The sequence below is a fragment of the Protopterus annectens genome, chromosome 1.part1 (assembly GCF_019279795.1).
Source record: "Protopterus annectens isolate FY-2018-M chromosome 1.part1, PAN1.0, whole genome shotgun sequence".
In the NCBI taxonomy this organism is placed as follows: domain Eukaryota; kingdom Metazoa; phylum Chordata; order Ceratodontiformes; family Protopteridae; genus Protopterus; species Protopterus annectens.
Genome location: NC_056726.1, coordinates 73,063,194 through 73,081,121, shown reverse-complemented (window position 1 = coordinate 73,081,121; position 17,928 = coordinate 73,063,194).

The window sequence follows — 17,928 nt, the reverse complement described above, 5'->3', positions numbered from 1 at the left end:
GGATGTCTCTTGTTGGACTTCACTCCATTGTTTCAACAGGAGATCATCAGGAGTATTAACCAATGGTTGGGTACGTATTCTTAACCCACGTGGAGTAATTCCTTTGAGTAAATATGCACGAAAAAGTTTGTAATGCCAAACATGGTTTCGCAAAGATCTCATGTGTTTGTTAAGATTTATGAAAATATTTTCACAACTGTCATTGGTATCTTTATTGCCAGGATCATCCAACCTTTCACCAAAGGGGCCTATCCCAAAGACAGAAAGGTCATCCCTGTCAGAGGAAAGCCCAGTAAGCAAATGATGCAATTCCATATTGTGCAATAAATATATAGCCAAATTTCAAAAATAAAAGTGAAAAATTTTAAAGAAGGACCTTGGCTGGTTCAAAATTGGATCAATAAGCAATAAACCTATAATGTGTTGAAAAATATCCCAGTTGAGTATAGAATATCACTGAAGAACACAGTCAGCAATAGTTAGGTCCTTTGCCGGTCCCATTTGAACCAATAAGTCCTAGGTCCAAGGCATCACTTAAACCAGATAACCAATGTAAAAGTTGGGCAAATATTCGTGCAATACACAAAATAACAGGCACCAGAATGGTAAAGTAGTTTGGCTTGGGTAATCTTGGTAAATCCAATGGCAATAAGTAAATGGCCAATGTGAAAGGACCAAAAATGTGTGGAACCAAAACAAAATGGTTAATTATCAAGTTGTATAATAATTGGTGCACATCATTGGTAATAAATTACAAATATATAATGATAGCAATACTTGAAATCAAATTAGATATAGAATCATTGAACAGTAAATCAGCCCCAATAGATTGGGTGTAAACAGTCACAGCCAAAATTATATATATTACAGAAACACATATAATAGTACTTGAATATTAGCTAATATGTAACACCAAAGGTTTCCAATGGTTAAACCAAAGGGTTGGACCAATAATCACAAAGTGACCTGAATCTGATAGTAGTAAAAGTCCATAAGAAACAAAAGTGAACCCTGGTGTGAAGTTTAGGTAAATATCAATTTCATTAACATAAATGTGCCTATATGGTCAACTGGTGAAACATTCAATAAATCATAATAAATGTAGTAATGGCTGTGAATAGCCTTAAGGTTTAGATCATATCCAAAAAATTGGAAATACACCTAATGTATGGGATATATTCAAATGTTTATAAAGATAACCCAATTGGTGTCAATCACAGTCAATGACTGAATGTAATTATGATTAGACTAGACAGCAAATCAAAAAAATAAGTGCCTAATGGCCTGAATTAAGAAGGCATTACACAATAAGCCCACAAAGTACAGGTCTAATAATGCAAACCAGTAACAATCTAAATAACTGAATGGCTTAAACATAAACCATATTCTTTTGTGATGCAAAAATACTCAACAATATGAGAACTTATTGTTTAAAGATATATATAAATCACATTAACTGACAATGCTCAGCATGAAAATCATTTGACAAAAATAAAAATGCCGCCCAATAGTACTAGAAAAACACAGCATTGCAATAACAAAAAGTACACTGTGATAGCAAGAAAAATGTTTGCTTTTGGGTATCATGAAAAATATCTGCCAATACTGAGGGGTATAAGATATGAAAAATTTTTGTCAAGGAAATGATGATAATAAATCATATCAATAGTTGCAAAAAATTCTAGCCTATTAAACTAGAAGGTTCGTCTCATTCCCAAATGTCACGGCTCACCAAAATGGAAAACCAAATAGTTTTAATCTAAGGACATACATAGTAAGCAATAACACTCGGTTAGCAAAACAAGGCAAGCGGGTTTCATAATGGGAACCCTATTAAATAATTATCCACATAAAGCAGCACAACTCACACATATTTACCATAGAACAATACACATATTGATGTCCATTGATCAAAAATTAAAGCATATACCTAAAGTGCAAAGCCCTCTACAAAGTATAAACCAGTTGCAAGAAAACGGAAAAAATGAAGCATATCACTTGGTTCGCCTCAACATATGCAACTTATTACCAAAATGTAGATGTTAAAAACACACTGATGTTCCTAACACTTCCCAGAATATTACAAAACATATTATTATGAGAGAGCCCTGTTACAACAATGGCAAAGAAAATAAAAACTGAATATAATAATGATGAACCCAAATGCCAAAGCATAAAGGTTGAAAGTGATAGGAAAAAGTCCGTCACTGAACTATAAAAATCAACTAAATTTGCTAGGAAAAAAAATCCAGAAGACTGTTCAATAGTTATTTTCTTGATGGCATACATACTAAGTGGTGTCCCTTGAGTGACAAAACTGCACCAGTTTTAATATCACAATCCAAAAACCACACAATGAAACTTCAAAGATGTGATTCAATAGCAGTACCGTTTAGATATGACATGCAGAAAACCTGTGTGTCTTCTGAGCTAGAACGCCAAAAGGTGAACACCACATAAAGCCCAAATAGCGATTAAGAAGAAGTTCCACCAAAATTGTTAAAAGCCCTTTGGGCTAGTTGCTTTCACAGTTCTTAACAATTTTCAGAGCATTAAATAACATATTTTTGATGAAAGAGCCCTAGATCGTGGTTATAAAATGGGCCAGTTATTATACACCAAACACACTGTTGACAAGATGGAACGTGCAGATTTGCTTCTCTATAAAACTAGGCATAAATCCAATTCCTCACCACCAAGATTAATTACCACATATGGTCGTAACACCAATACATTGATCAATATTGTCCAACATAACTGGAACATATTAACATGTGAACCTAGACTTCATGATATTCTTGGGGACAGATGTTTATTTTCTTTTCGAAAAGGAAACATTTATCTGCTTTTTTTAATCACTTCAAACATTTTGAAGTGAAAACTTCTAACATCATTCAAACCACATTATCAGGTGATCCCTTAATTGGTTGTTTTCCTTGTGGACATTGTATTTACTGCACCAAACTTCTCAAAACCACTAGTTTCACTAGCCAGAATACCCCAGATGTATTTAATATACAATTCTTTGCTAATTGCTCTTCAGATTGGGTTATTTATTTGGCTAAGTGTACATGTTCTGCATTTTACATTGGTCAAACATCCAGACCGTTGAAACTTAGAATATCTGAACACCTTAGTGACATCAAGCACAAAAGAGAAACCAATGCTTTGTATAAACATTCTCTTATTCATAAAAATGTAAGTTTTAGTTTCACCATCATTGATAAAATTTTGAGACCCAGACAGAATAAATTAGGGTGGCATGATTTACTAAACTCTATGGAGAAAAAATGGATCATTAAACTTGGTGGGCTCTTTAAGCCAGGTCTTAATGAGCATATGTAATTAAGCACATGACCCTATGAATCATTTATATATAGGTTCTTTTTTGTATGTTTTTTCAAACACTGAAGAAGGCTTTGATTTTGTATTGCCAAAACCGGTCTGTTTCCTAAGAACCTAATACATTTAATAAAGTATTTATAAGGTGCCTTGTATGCTGGTCCTCTTTTTTGACTTGTATGCTGTTTCCTTTGGGACCCTGCAGCTGCCGTACTCGCAGAGGCAGTATCAGTTGTGATCACTGGTATCCCCCCTGGTTTTAGTCTTGTAATCCAATAGGGACATCCTGTCTTGATTACTGGCCCAATTACTAACAGAAATGATGTCAAAGTCCCTGTATTCCCTACTCCGAAATCTATCACAGAGGTCCTGCCAAAAATAACATGCAGGGTTGGCATAGTATCCTGAATAGAAAATAAAAATTCTGGATTATTAAGATAGGGGGGGGGGGGTTCCAACCTGGATTAAATGTCCATTTATAGTGCTGTATTTTTCTCTTTATTTCTTATATTTTTTATTTGTATAAAAATTATTTTTTCCTGCGTAGATTTTTCCAACATGTATTATTTGTAATGATCTGCATTTCCACTTTTTGTATTGAATTACAGTCATTATTGGTGCTTAATTGAAGGAGATTTTGTTAATTAATTGTGTTGTGGGGAGGGCTCTACTTCCCATTGGTGGATGAGTCTATTTATGTAGGAATGAGTGTTCATTGTTCCAAGGTATTCCACTGATGAAGGTTATTTTGCCGAAACCGGTATGGACAATAAAATTATTCTAGCCATTGTTATGGCTTCATTTAACTCTATGTGTGGTATTTCTGCCTTTTTGGTTTCACCCATATGCTGGCCATTTGTTACTGTATCCTCATAAAAATGGGTACCTATCATTCCATCGAAGCTCCAGTTTGAACTTAAAGCATCGAATACCATTTCAATGAAGGATTGCATCATCAAAATTTTTCCCAGGGAAGCGATTAGTTGGCCATTATAACAAATTTGTGTTTTTCCCCCTATCTAGTGCGAGCTCACAGTTGGAATATATAAGTCAGGGGGGGTGTTGGTGAGGTTAAAATAATGTAATTTATGTTCTGATCTCTCTAGTGGCCAAGTAATTTTTTTTTTCCCTGAGAAATCTTTTCAATGATGTATTTCTTTGCTGAAATGGTACTTGATGCTTTATAGGAAAACTCCACCTTCTCATACAGTTTAACTCAATCGTTAGGTTTCTTTTCTCCCTACAATGTGGTTCCAGCATTGTGTATGTACCAGAAATCTGCTCGTAGTTTTTAAAACTTTTATTTCCTTGCATTGGAGTCAAAGGAAGGGAAAGCCCACCTACTTTTTTTTTAAACTCAACTTCTCACATACTTTGCAGAGAAATTCGTCTCCACCTGCATGACATATCATAGACACAGTTAAATCTGTAGTTTACCCTGTCAGGTACTGCTGTCAATCTTAGATGCACAATTAATCCTGCTTATGTCAGGAACACAGCAGCATATATACACAAAGACAAAAAGCTGTGGAATTGTTTTCACTGGTTTTATTGCAGAGAGGAGGTGAACTTAACACCCCCCTTTCATAGCAAAACAAAGCAATTAGATCAGTCAGAGGTTTAAAGGCAATCGTCAACTCCTCTGACAAATTTACATAAGCAGCAGCACAGTATTGAAATGCTATGCGTTAAATGTTATTTGTAATAGTTTGTGTTAAGATAACTTAAGAGTAGTAGCAAAGATTTCTGTGATTAAGATAACTTAAGAGTAGTAGCAAAGATTTCTGTGACATTTAGAGAAAAGTCAGTAAATATTTTTTCTTGTAAAGTATAAATGTATTTACCATTTTCAAGCCCCAACGCACACACAGGCCAAAACTGCAGAAAGAGAGTCAGGTGTCAACCCTATCAACTAGATGCACTGATACTATTAATAAAAAATGTCTTTTTTGCTTTGTATGACATCCTTACAGAGGGGGATTCATATCTGGTACATGCAGATCCATTATAAGAGATTCCCACTGACTGAGTCAGCCCTTGCATTGTCAGAGAGCAACCATAATAGAGGTTCATAGGTTGGTATTAAGCTAACTGCCCTTGTGAGCCATTTTAAGCGTAGCCAATTATCCCTTGTAAGACTCAAACCCTGCACCTTGTGTTTCTAAGGCAAACACCTTAACCATTAGGCCACCCTCCCTGAGTTTATTTTAACATACATTTATGTGCCCTTGCATTAAGAACACTAAGAAAAAGAAATCAGAAGTACTTAATTGTCTTTAAATGCATGCACACACACACACACACACACACACACACACACACACACACACACACACACACACACACACACACACACACACACACACACACACACACACACACACACACACACACACACACACGCTTTTGTACACATACTTTATATACATACACATATACAGAAACACACACACACACACACACACACACACACACACACACACACACACACACACACACACGCTTTTGTACACATGAACTTTATATACATACACATATACAGAAACACACGCACACACACAAAATATATATGTGTGTGTGTGTGTGTGTGTGTGTTTGTGTGTGTGTGTGTGTGTGTGTGTGTGTGTGTGTGTGTGTGTGTGTGCGCATGCGAGCACGTGCAATATGTGTACAACATACAATGAATTATTTATAATAAACAACATAGTATAGTTAAGCATTATTAATGTATACATTCTAGTAAATGTTGCTCAATGATTTACTTGGTCATTGCCACACATTGGTTGTGTTCCACATGCAGTCATGGTCAATGTCTTTCTGTCAGTATTTTTTTATTTGTATTGATAAGTGCATTTAATAATTGTTATTATCTTTGCCAGTGTAGCTTATGTTGTGGCTGAAAAGGGTCCTGAGACCAGTTCACTTTCCTGGTTACCAAACTATAAATAAATATGACATAGAAAAAAGGAGGGGGGAGGGGCATGACAGAAATAATTGAGGAATTAGTAAAGCACATTTTATGTCTGCATCATTTATGAGAGAGAAAAATCCTCCCACTGAAGGCATTGAGAAGTAGCAGACAGACTAAGTTTAGAGTCCTACTACTTGTCACTTGTAAATGTACAGCAAGGATTATTTACTGCAGTGAGAGTTTTCACACCTCAGCATGAGAGTATGGGGGAGGGTTTATCAAGTTTATTAGGACTACAAAAGATTCCTCTTACAAAAAACTTTTTTTTTAAATCTGCTTTCTTTTGCTGCAAGTAGCTAACAGCTATTTATAGCATAGAACAAGCTTTGGCAGTGCTTCACAGTCCTGCCATTATATTTTAATGGCATGAGAAAACAGCACCACTTCCTTATGTCTGGCATGAGTCATATAAAGAGGAATTGAAATGTATTCTGGGAAGAAGGAAGGAAAGCAAAAAAATATGATCACGTTATCAAGGCAGGCCCCATCATCCACCATTTTGAGAGAAACACATTAAAATTGTAAAAGAAGCACTTGGAGTGATTTTGAGGCATTGAAATAGCACAAAAACAAAGATACAATGAAAAAATATGTTTTTTGAGTTCTAAGGTGGAGTTTTCCTTTAAGTTCGATGAATAGGTATTCAGCAAATTGGGGTTTCAATGAAATTATATAGACACATTAAAATGTACCAGTAATCCATCCCATGAGCAATGTTCTTCAAAGAATAATATCTAATCAAGTAAAATTGTCAAATGAATACTTTAGTGACATATCCAGTCAGCAATTTGTAGCTTAGTTGATATATTTTTCATCAACTATAGTTGTTTTTGGGGCTTTTTACTTTCATCACTGTTTTGCACTGTGGAGTTAGTATTCAGTAAGGGAGAAATTTGGGAGCAATGCTCCAAATATAGAGGCTGATGGGGAGAAAGGCTCCATTTCCTTTTCTGGGATTTTTTTATTATTATTTATTTCAATTATTATATTACTTCCTTGTTTGTAGGTGTCAGTTACTTGTGAACAGGAAACAGAAGTTTTAGATATCTTAATTGTAATGTAACTCGGTGTTTTTTTGGGGGTGAGAGAAGCAGAGTTTTTAACTATACAAAGAAACATTCACCACTTTGGATGTAATATGGTGTTACAACACAAATAAGCTGTTCAAAAATGTTTGTGAATTTCTTTTGCTATGAGTTCATTTCTGATTGCAAAATAGGAAGGCTTTGTATATACATACTAGTATTTGTTTTATTAGTGAATAGAAGTTATTATTTTTGGCTGGCCCTTCTAATAACATATTTTTCTTCTTCTTCTCTATTGCCTGTTCCCATTAGGGGTCACCACAGCGGATCATCTGTTTCGATTTCTTCCTGTCCTCTGCATCTTGCTCTGTCACACCAACCACCTGCATGTCCTCTCACCACGTCCATAAACCTTATCTTAGGCCTTCTTCTTTTCCTGTTACCTGGTAGCTTCATCCTTAGTATCCTTTTCCAATATACCCAGCATCCCTCCTCAGCAGATCTCCAAACCAATGCAATCTCGCCTCACTGATTGTCTCCAAACCGTTCAACCTGAGTTGAACCTCTAATATACTGATTCCTAATCCTGTCCATCCTTGTCACCCCCAGTGCAAATCTTAACATCTTTAACTCTGCCACTTCCAGCTCTGACTCCTGCCTTTTTGTCAATGGCACCATCTCCAACCCATACAACATAGCTGGTCTCACTACCATCTTGTAGACCTTCCCTTTCACTCTTACTGGTACCCATCTGTCACAAATCACTCCTGACACTCTTCTCCACCCATTCTACCTTGCCTGTACTCTCTTCTTCGCCTCTTTCCACACTCACCATTACTCTAAACTGTTGATCCCAAGTACTTAAACTCATCCATCTTTGTCAACTCGTCTGTCAACCTGTCCATCACCATTGCAAATAAGAAAGGGCTCAGAGCTGATCCTTGATGTAATCCCACCTCCACCTTAAACGCATCTGTCACTCCCACTGTAGACTTCACCACTGTCACACTACCCTTGTACATATCCTGTACCACACTTACATACTTCTCTGCCACTCCTGACTTCCTCATACAATACCACAACTCCTCTCTAGGTACCCTATCAAATGCTTTCTCCAAGTCCACAAAGACACAATGCAGCTCCTTCTGACCTTCTCTATATTTCTCCATCAGCACTCTCAGAGCAAACATCACATCTGTAGTGCACTTTCCCGGCATGAAACCATACTGCTGATTACTAATCATCACCTCCACTAGTCTTTCCCATAACTTCAATCTGTGACTGATCAGTTTTATCCCTCTGTAGTTACTGCAGCTCTGCACATCACCCTTTTTCTTAAAAATAGGTACCAGATCACTTTTTCTCCACTCCTCAGGCATCCTCTGACTTTCCAAGATTTCATTAAACATTCTGGTTAAAAACTCCACTGCCATTTCTCCTAAGCACCTCCATGCTTCCACTGGCATGTCATGTTTTTATGTTTGCCAATTTGAATTCATAGAATCATACGATCACAAGAGGTTACTAGGCTAACAGCCCTAGAACCTTTTTAAGTCTAGTCATCAATGACCCGATTTTCCCAATTATCAATGCCGGTGTGCTAGAATGACTTTGGTATATGCCTTTGCCTTAGGGCATCTACCAACTGCTCCTGTCCATAATGACCCTAGGTGACAAGCCACTGGTGAATTTACAATTTCTCATCTATTGGTCCAGTTTGCATTTGATAGTCTTAGGGAAGAGCTCCTGTTTCACCTGAATGGTGAGTTTGTTCCAGAGAAGGGGTAATCCTTAAGATACATACTTGTTCCTACAACATGCTTTGTTTATGCCACAGCTCAGGTATATATCTTTAGGTCAGGTAATACTAGTGCTGTTTGTTTTGCAAATGTGCAGTAGATCCATCAGTGCTGTATCAGAGAATGCCTTGTAGGTTAGGCACAGATCACCCCTCAGTAGTCTGAAGGAGACAGAGTACAAGGACAGGGCTTTGAGGCAGTCTGCATAGGACATATTATTTACATCTTGTATTCTTTTAGTGAGGAACAACTGTGGTTCTTCCAGCTTTTGCAAATGCCTGGTCACGTACATGCCAAAGGGTGCATTATACTTGATAATTGGCTCAATGAGGACTGAGTATACTGGGGCTATGATCTCCTTAGATCTGGATGCCATGCCTTTACTTAAGATTTGCTTCACATGGAAGGATTTTCTCACTGCCAAGGACACATGCTGACAAAAGTTCTGGTTATTGTTACCAAGTCCCTTACCACTGGGTCTACTCTTATCAGAGTGTTATCAATGTTGTAATTTGCAGGGGCGGTCATCTTCCCAAAAGATAAAATTATTACATTTTTGCACTGAGTTTTAGTCCATAGTTCTGACACCAGTTATTGGTCTCTGTTAGAGGATATCTACATATATGAGGGATTCAATGATTGCACTCAACTTGCAGTCATCAGAAAATTTGGTCAGCCAAAAGACCTCTACATTTGCCTTGAATTCAGAGAAATATATTCCAAACAAGAGTGGTCCCAGTATTGAGCTCTGCGGGACACCACTACTAACAGGCTCCTTGATGGAGATGGATACCCCCACCCTAACTTCATATAGCCAATCTGTGAGCTATTTGACTATCTATCAGGTGACACTGGGATTTATGCCTTAATTTGTGAGTTTGTCTTTAATGCCTGATTGAGGTACTGTGTTAAATGCATTTGCCAGATCAAGGTAGGCAGGTAGTATGTACCATTTTTACCCTTGTCCATGGCTGTATTGACCGTCTTGATGAAGTATACCATGTTTAATAGGCATGACCTGCCCTTAATGAAACTGATTTGAGATGGGTTCACTGATTGATTTCCTATGTTTTTGTTTATCAGCTCCATCATAATTCTTTCTATAACTTTCTACTGTATATAAAACTAGTCTACCTCAATGGTTTGTATTTCTCTGTATCTGTTGATGGTCCATGTTTGTGTATCGAGAAATAACAGTTGTAGTCCTCCATTTCCTAGGCATGAAGCCTGTCTGGAGGGTGTGGTTTAATAAAGATTCTAGTGAGCCTGACAGGTCATATATCAAGCTATTTAGCAGGCATCCTGGGATATTATCAGGACCCATTCATTCAGTGTTTTTAGTTCAGTAGAATGCAGTAATGACTACTTTTTTGTGATAGCTGGGGAGAAATGGTAGAGAGTTTTTTGTGGTGGGAAATGGAGGCAATAGGGGTGAAAATGGAGCTAAATTTATTGGCCAGGAAATTTGTTACACCCCCGGTTCAGTAAAGGAAGTTCCATTTGCTATTACTTCAGCACACTGTTGGGTGTTCCCTTTAAGGCTGCATACATAACTGAAAAATGCACTGTGGTTAGTCTGGGAGGCTATTTTTCCTAAAATTAGCTTTGGTGGACTTGATTAGTCCTCTGAGTTCTTTGTTGAGACTGATGAGGTAGTTTTTTTTGGGAGAGGCATAACGTTTCCTTTTTCTGGACAGGGTTTTCTTTTTTTTGCTGTACAGCCTATTTATACTGGGCGTCAACCAATAGGGACTTGTTTTTGGAGTTGTCCTAGATTTATTTTTGTTCAGTTTGGTACTGCTGTTTCTATGCAGTTATTTACAAGCTTGTACAGGTTTTCTTAAACATATCTGAATAGGCCACCCTGTTCTCTGAGTTTGGGGAGCTGTGAATTTAGTTATGCCTTCACTTAAAAGGAGGTAGTTAACCTTGGAAAAAGATTGATCTAAAACAAACACTCTTGGGGTAATGCTCCTCAGGTGGAAAACTGGCAGCTCTACACTTAGTTAGATATTGCATAAAATAGCCAAAGAAGTTTTAAATGAGAAATTAAAACTCTAGGTGCCTGCGTCTATACATGGCACTGCAAACCACTGCTCACCTCAGCACAGGATATAGTATATGAGTTAGAGAGGAATCCAATCAGTAAACAGTAATGTAGTATAAGTGCATACATATGTGTATATATATATATATATATATATATATATATATATATATATATATATATACATATATATATATACATATATACACACACACAGATATACACAAGACTCAGATCCTGCAGCAATTCACAATTATCTCACTATTGGGAATGATAATACATGGCTAGGTTTCCTCGACTAAGTAAAATGCAAACAGAATACATGCAGTAGAAATATTATAACTGAGGCTCAGATCCTGCAGCAATTCACAATGTTCCTACTACTGTGAGGAATACTACAAGGTTAAGGTCCTGGACCAGGTTAAAAAATACAAATGTTTGTCTTTTAGTTAAAACAAGGAAAATGCAGAAAAAACAATGCACACTTCAAGCTAACATTGTGAATATTGTAGTATGACCTAGATGAAAACAGATTATGTAAACAGAAGATTATTCCTACTTTAAGAGTCTAATGGGACTGCCTTATCAGTTTGAGCTATCAGTGTCTAATACAAATAGTACTGGGATGAGCTTGTAAACTCTAATTTATAGCAGGAGCAGGCAGCTAAAAAGCGACCAAAGCATGAGAAATGGATGGGCAGGTAGGAAAAAAATTCAAAAATCAATGGAGTCAAACATCAGTTTTCAACTCAGAGCTCTTGTAGCTGAAGAGGAATACAAGCGAGTACCTTACATTAGAAAACTGTTTCTCAGCTCTTCCCACTAATTAGCTACAGTTTATTCCTCTTCTATCAATGAGTGCAAAAGGATTATTTCCTATCTGACCCTAGCCAACAATGTATAAGACTCAAAGAAAAAAAACTTTGGTATAAAATAAAAATTTAAAATAAAACAAGTTGAAATATAATATGACCAAAATAATGGAAATATCCAAGCCATAAATGGAGAAAATGCAAAAATAAATACAGTCAAACAGCAGTTTTAAAGTCAGAGCTCTTGTAGTTGTGATTGTTTCACACATATTTACTACAGTTTGATGTTTACTGTAACTCTACTGTGGGATTTTTGATGTTTTATGGTTCTTTTGGTTGTCTATGCAGTAGATTGGCTGTTGTTTTGCTTATATTTATATCCAGTTGCTTATTTTAGATTTAACTGAGTTTGTATATAATTCTGTGATTAGCTACAGATAAATCTTTGTTGTTGTCTATTTATTTATTTACAGCCTTACCTTTCAACCTCTTAGCACAAGAAATCTGAACAAAGACAAAAGTAATGGGAGGACAAAGGTCTAAAAATTGGGACAAATTTTAATTACTGATCTTATAAACTTAAAAAAAGTTGATAGAATAAAAGATTTTGTGTTAGCATGCAATTTCTGAAAAGATATGAAGTTGAAAGTAAAATGTCTGTCAATATTTAGTGACTTTAATCCTAACTGATTTGTCAGAAAACCACAAATTTTATAAGGAACAGACCAAAAATATGAAACAAAAATCTGGACATGCTGCAAAAACCTTTACAGTTGAGAGGTATGCAATTACAGGATATATGAAGCACATTATTTCAGGCACCTCAGCATGACAAACGTGCTCAAGGTTATCCCCTCCCCAAGGTTGTACCTCCCCATTCTAGACAGCCAAACCCATTCAGTTTCTGCCAGGAACTACCTTGCTTGGAAGTCATAATTAGCCAATGGTGCACATATAGTAACGGTGTTCATTAACAGTATCAGCAATCTTGTCACTACAGCAATGCTCTGTGAGATCTGGTATACGGTATACATATAGTAACGGTGTTCATTAACAGTATCAGCAATCTTGTCACTACAGCAATGCTCTGTGAGATCTGGTATACGGTATACATATAGTAACGGTGTTCATTAACAGTATCAGCAATCTTGTCACTATAGCAATGCTCTGTGAGATCTGGTATACGGTATACATATAGTAACGGTGTTCATTAACAGTATCAGCAATCTTGTCACAACAGCAAAGCTGTGTGAGATCTGGCATACATACAGTAACAGTGTTCATTAACAGTATCAGCAATCTTGTCACTACAGCCATCTGTGAGATCCAGTATACATATAGTAACAGTGTTCATAAACAGTATCACCAATTTTGTCACTAGAGCAATGTTCTGTGAGATCCGGTACACATATAGTAACAGTGTTCATTAACAATATTAGGAATCTTGTCACTATAGCAATGCTCTGTGAGATCTGGTAGACATATATTAACAGTGTTCCTTAACAGTATCAGCAATCTTGTCACTACAGCAATGCTCTGTGAGATTTGGCATACATACAGTAACAGTGTTCATTAACAGTATCAGCAATCTTGTCACTACAGCCATCTGTGAGATCCAGTATACATATAGTAACAGTGTTCATAAACAGTATCACCAATTTTGTCACTACAGCAATGCTCTGTGAGATCCGGTAGACATATAGCAACAGTGTTCATTAACAATATTAGGAATCTTGTCACTATAGCAATGCTCTGTGAGATCTGGTAGACATATATTAACAGTGTTCATTAACAGTATCAGCAATCTTGTCACTACAGCAATGCTCTGTGAGATCCAATTTAGATGAGAAGATCCTGTATCACAAACAAAGCTGCAATATTTACTCTCAATATGCATCTTCCAAAGGGACTATGATTAAAAACAAATTAGTAATAAACTAAAGATATTAGTATTCCATGAGTGCCTCACTTTTTGTATTCCTACAACATATTAGAAGGTTCAAGCTATATTCCTAGTCTGATTTCTTTTTTTTTTTTATATACACCAAAGAAGCATCTCTTTAGATTATCTCTTTATCCAGTAAACCTTTGGGTCCATAAGCCTGATGCAAATAAATAAATACCATTCTGTCATAATATGTTTGATATTCTGCATGTAGAGAAAGTGCAGACTGCACATGTTTGTAGGAAATGAAAACTGTTTATCAGGAGGTAAACATTCTATGTCCAACATGAATTCCCTTCAGTAAGGAGAGCATCTGGAAAACACACAGTAATATAGTGTAATGAACTGAAGAAAAATCAGATATGCACATTTATTAAGGAGAGAAGGACCTGTACTTGAATGAACAGTACAAAATGTTCCATTATTTGTTGATGCTAATAGATGGAATACAACAGGAGGAAAAATTAATGAATAGATAATTAAATAAAATTAATGTTCTGAAATTGCATGCACTGAGAAAATGTCTGTGCTGATCTGAAATATAAAATAAATGTAATTAATACAATGTTGCTTTAAGAAAATCCTGTTTGAAATTAAAAATGGCTAAACCTGCTTGTAATTACTAATTAATGCATGCCACAATATTACTGTATGAGAACTGCTCACGCAGGACAAAAAAACACTTCACTAGAACACTGCTAGTATGCACTAAAACATATAGCAATGTGAGATACTAATGCATTAGAAGCCCATAATACTTTTCAGTTTTGAAAGTTTTATTTATTAAATATTTTATTCCTCAGATATTTCAGACCTCACCTTTCTGACTAAAGCATTTTTTAACACATGGCCATTTTTATGAATATGAAGCAGAACTCCAGGGCATGCAGTAAATGGCATTTTAGAAAGGCATGCTTTAATGTATACACTAAGCGCTAGAGGAAATGACTGACACAGATTAACCTTTTTAGTGGAAGAAAATGGATAAAGAAATAAACAAATTATTATACTAATTCATGCATTTTAAACATTTAATGATCAAACTGTGTTGCTCTTTCAGTTCATTTAAAAATCCATTCCACAGCATAGACTTCAAACATTTAATCCAGAACATAAGTGCCAGACTTTGTCTTCTCTCCTTAGTAATCATGTGGGATAGACATTAATTCTTGATAAACCCCTGCCACTATTGAATTATTCCTTACATGCTGTAGCTAATAGTCTGTCAAAATTGTTCTTACACTAGTCTTGATGAAATATGCATGCATATGTTTACATGCTGACAAGTCACTGTAGGGCACAAAATCTTTTCAAATATTGTCATAAAACCTTTTGAAAACTTATTGTCCTATGCCTTTATAGTCTAGTTCAGGGCATAGCATCTGAGTATATCTCACTGTATGGTTTATTTGCACTGAAATGTTTGCATTCAGTGTAAACTACACTGGATTAATAAAAAAGGCACACGTTATATGGTCTCCATTTAAAAAGATGTGTGCATGTGTACGTGCAAGTGTGTGTGTGTGTGTAGCGGGGATATGTGCATGTGGCTGTGATTGTGTTTCTGTATCTGTATGTCTATGAGTATGTTGTCTGACCCTTGGAATAAATATTAAATGGTTCCATTGCAAACTGTCAAGTTACATCTCAGTGCTGAAACAATGTTCTGAGTGTAAATGGCTAAAAAATCAACCAAATCAAAAATAAAACTATAAACATTTTTTGCAGGGGGCAAGTCATCCCTGCACTTCCATTGCTCCCCCATCTTCTGAAAAATAAATATATATACATTACACACACACACACACACACACACACACACACACACACACACACACACACACACACACACACAGACACACACACACACACACACACACACACACACACACACGCACACACGCACACACGCACACACGCACACACACACACTGCAGTGGTGCAGAACTTAACCTTGTCATCTCATAACAAGAGGTTCTGTGGTTCGATTCTTGGCTGGGGTGCCTTCTGTGCAGAGTCTGCATGTTCTCCATCCATTCTCGTGGGTTTCCTTTGAGTGGTCTGGTTTCCTTCCACATTCCAAAGCCATGCATCTGGATCATTCCTCTCCAGGCTAAATATGCTCTGTCCCAGTTGGACTTTCCCAGTAAACAAACATTAAAAAATATATATAAATATATATTTATGTGTGTGTGCACACACACACATATCTATATATATAGGTATCAATTCCATAGCTGCACAAGCACAAAGCAGGAAAAAAATCTAACCAAAAAAGCCAATTACTGCATATGCATACACAGAAAACTACCAGCTATGATTTCCTATAGAAATCAGGGATCAGTGCATTCAAAATTAGAGGGCTGAAGCTTGAGGAAGTATAACTGAGCTATATTATGCATGTGCAACCTTTGAATCTTAAATCTAAACATTCCATTCACTGTTTATTCATTTAGTTTTCTTTTTTGTTTATTTTCATTGCTGTAAAAGTCATACAACTATTTGTTTTCTTTTCTTTTTTATTTGGTTTAACTGCTGTAAAAATATATTTTGTTCAAATTTTGTCTGTGTCATACAAATACAACATCTCCACTTTGGCATAAAATCTTGTATTCTACAAAGGATTTTTAATTTTTTTCATTGCTATGTCATTATACAGTGCAGAATTGATAAAACACAGAAAAACAAACTGTAATTCATTTGAGGAATAGCCTCAGTCTATCTTTCTTTTTTCACTGCCTTTCTCCAAAGAGCCGTAGCTATGCCATCTGGGACCCTGGGCAGTTCTGTATTCTGTAAAATGCCACCCTACTCAAGACAAAGTCCAGAGCCTGGCACCCCACTCAGCTCAAAGTTTAGAACTTGCACCCCAGTTAACTCAAAGTTCAGAACCTGGCACCCCACACAACTCAAGGTTCAAAACCTGGCACCCCATGCAACTCAAAGCTCAGAACTGAGGGCCAAAAAAATGCTCTCTGTAACTGCTGCAGCAAAAACTGTAGCAAGTGCCTTGCTAGATTTACAAATGCAATGCACTCCCAACTGCAGCACAAATGCAACTAGAATATTGACATGGCATCTTAAATGAATGGTATTGCTGCACTTACACCCAACTGTGTCACATGACATCCTGCACCAAGGCCAGTTTCTCCCTTCACCCCCTATAGTTATGGTTCTGTTCTTCCCTGTCCAAGGTTTCACAAAAGAAAACAGTTAAAATTGTACCTGCTAACTGAGTAACAGTCTGTTTTGTGCGTGTGTGTGTGTGTGTGTGTGTGTGTGTGTGTGTGTGTGTGTTCATGGGCATGTCTGTGTGTGTGTGTGTGTGTGTGTGTGTGTGTGTGTGTGTGTGTGTGTGTGTGTGTGTGCGTGTGCATGCGTGCCCATGCAATCCCTGTAATTTCCCATAAATAATGCTGAAATTTAATCCTGTGTATTAATCAGGCATGCTTGCATCATGGGAAGGGTAAACACGTGTTAAAATCCAATCATCATTCATGTTGCAGTGCTCCTTGCACCTGCACTGAATTATCTACCTGCTTTTCCACCTCCTCCTCAAGCCCATTGAAGCTTACAATATATCCCCTAGCTGAAACCCAAAACTATCACTCTAAGGCACGTTAATTATTCCCCATATGCCAAAGAGTTGAATAAATCTTCTGAAATTAATAATGCACCACTGGAAAAAATGATTATTATTGAAAATGTTCAACCTACTTTTGCACCATGAAACATGTGAATAAGAAATCATTAGAAGATTGCACAAACATATTTATGAGCATCAATACAATACAATAAAATGTGATATTAACAATACTTTATGCTTTTTCAAGGGATGTTAAGCCTTTTGTTCTAGATAAAGTTGAAAGGAATACCTGAGGTTCCTCCTTGGAGGACTCAATTGAATATAATAAGCTTTTTAATTAAGTGAGGTTAAAAGCTGATATATTTCTAGGTTTAAATGAGCAAATCTAAATTAACAGTGCT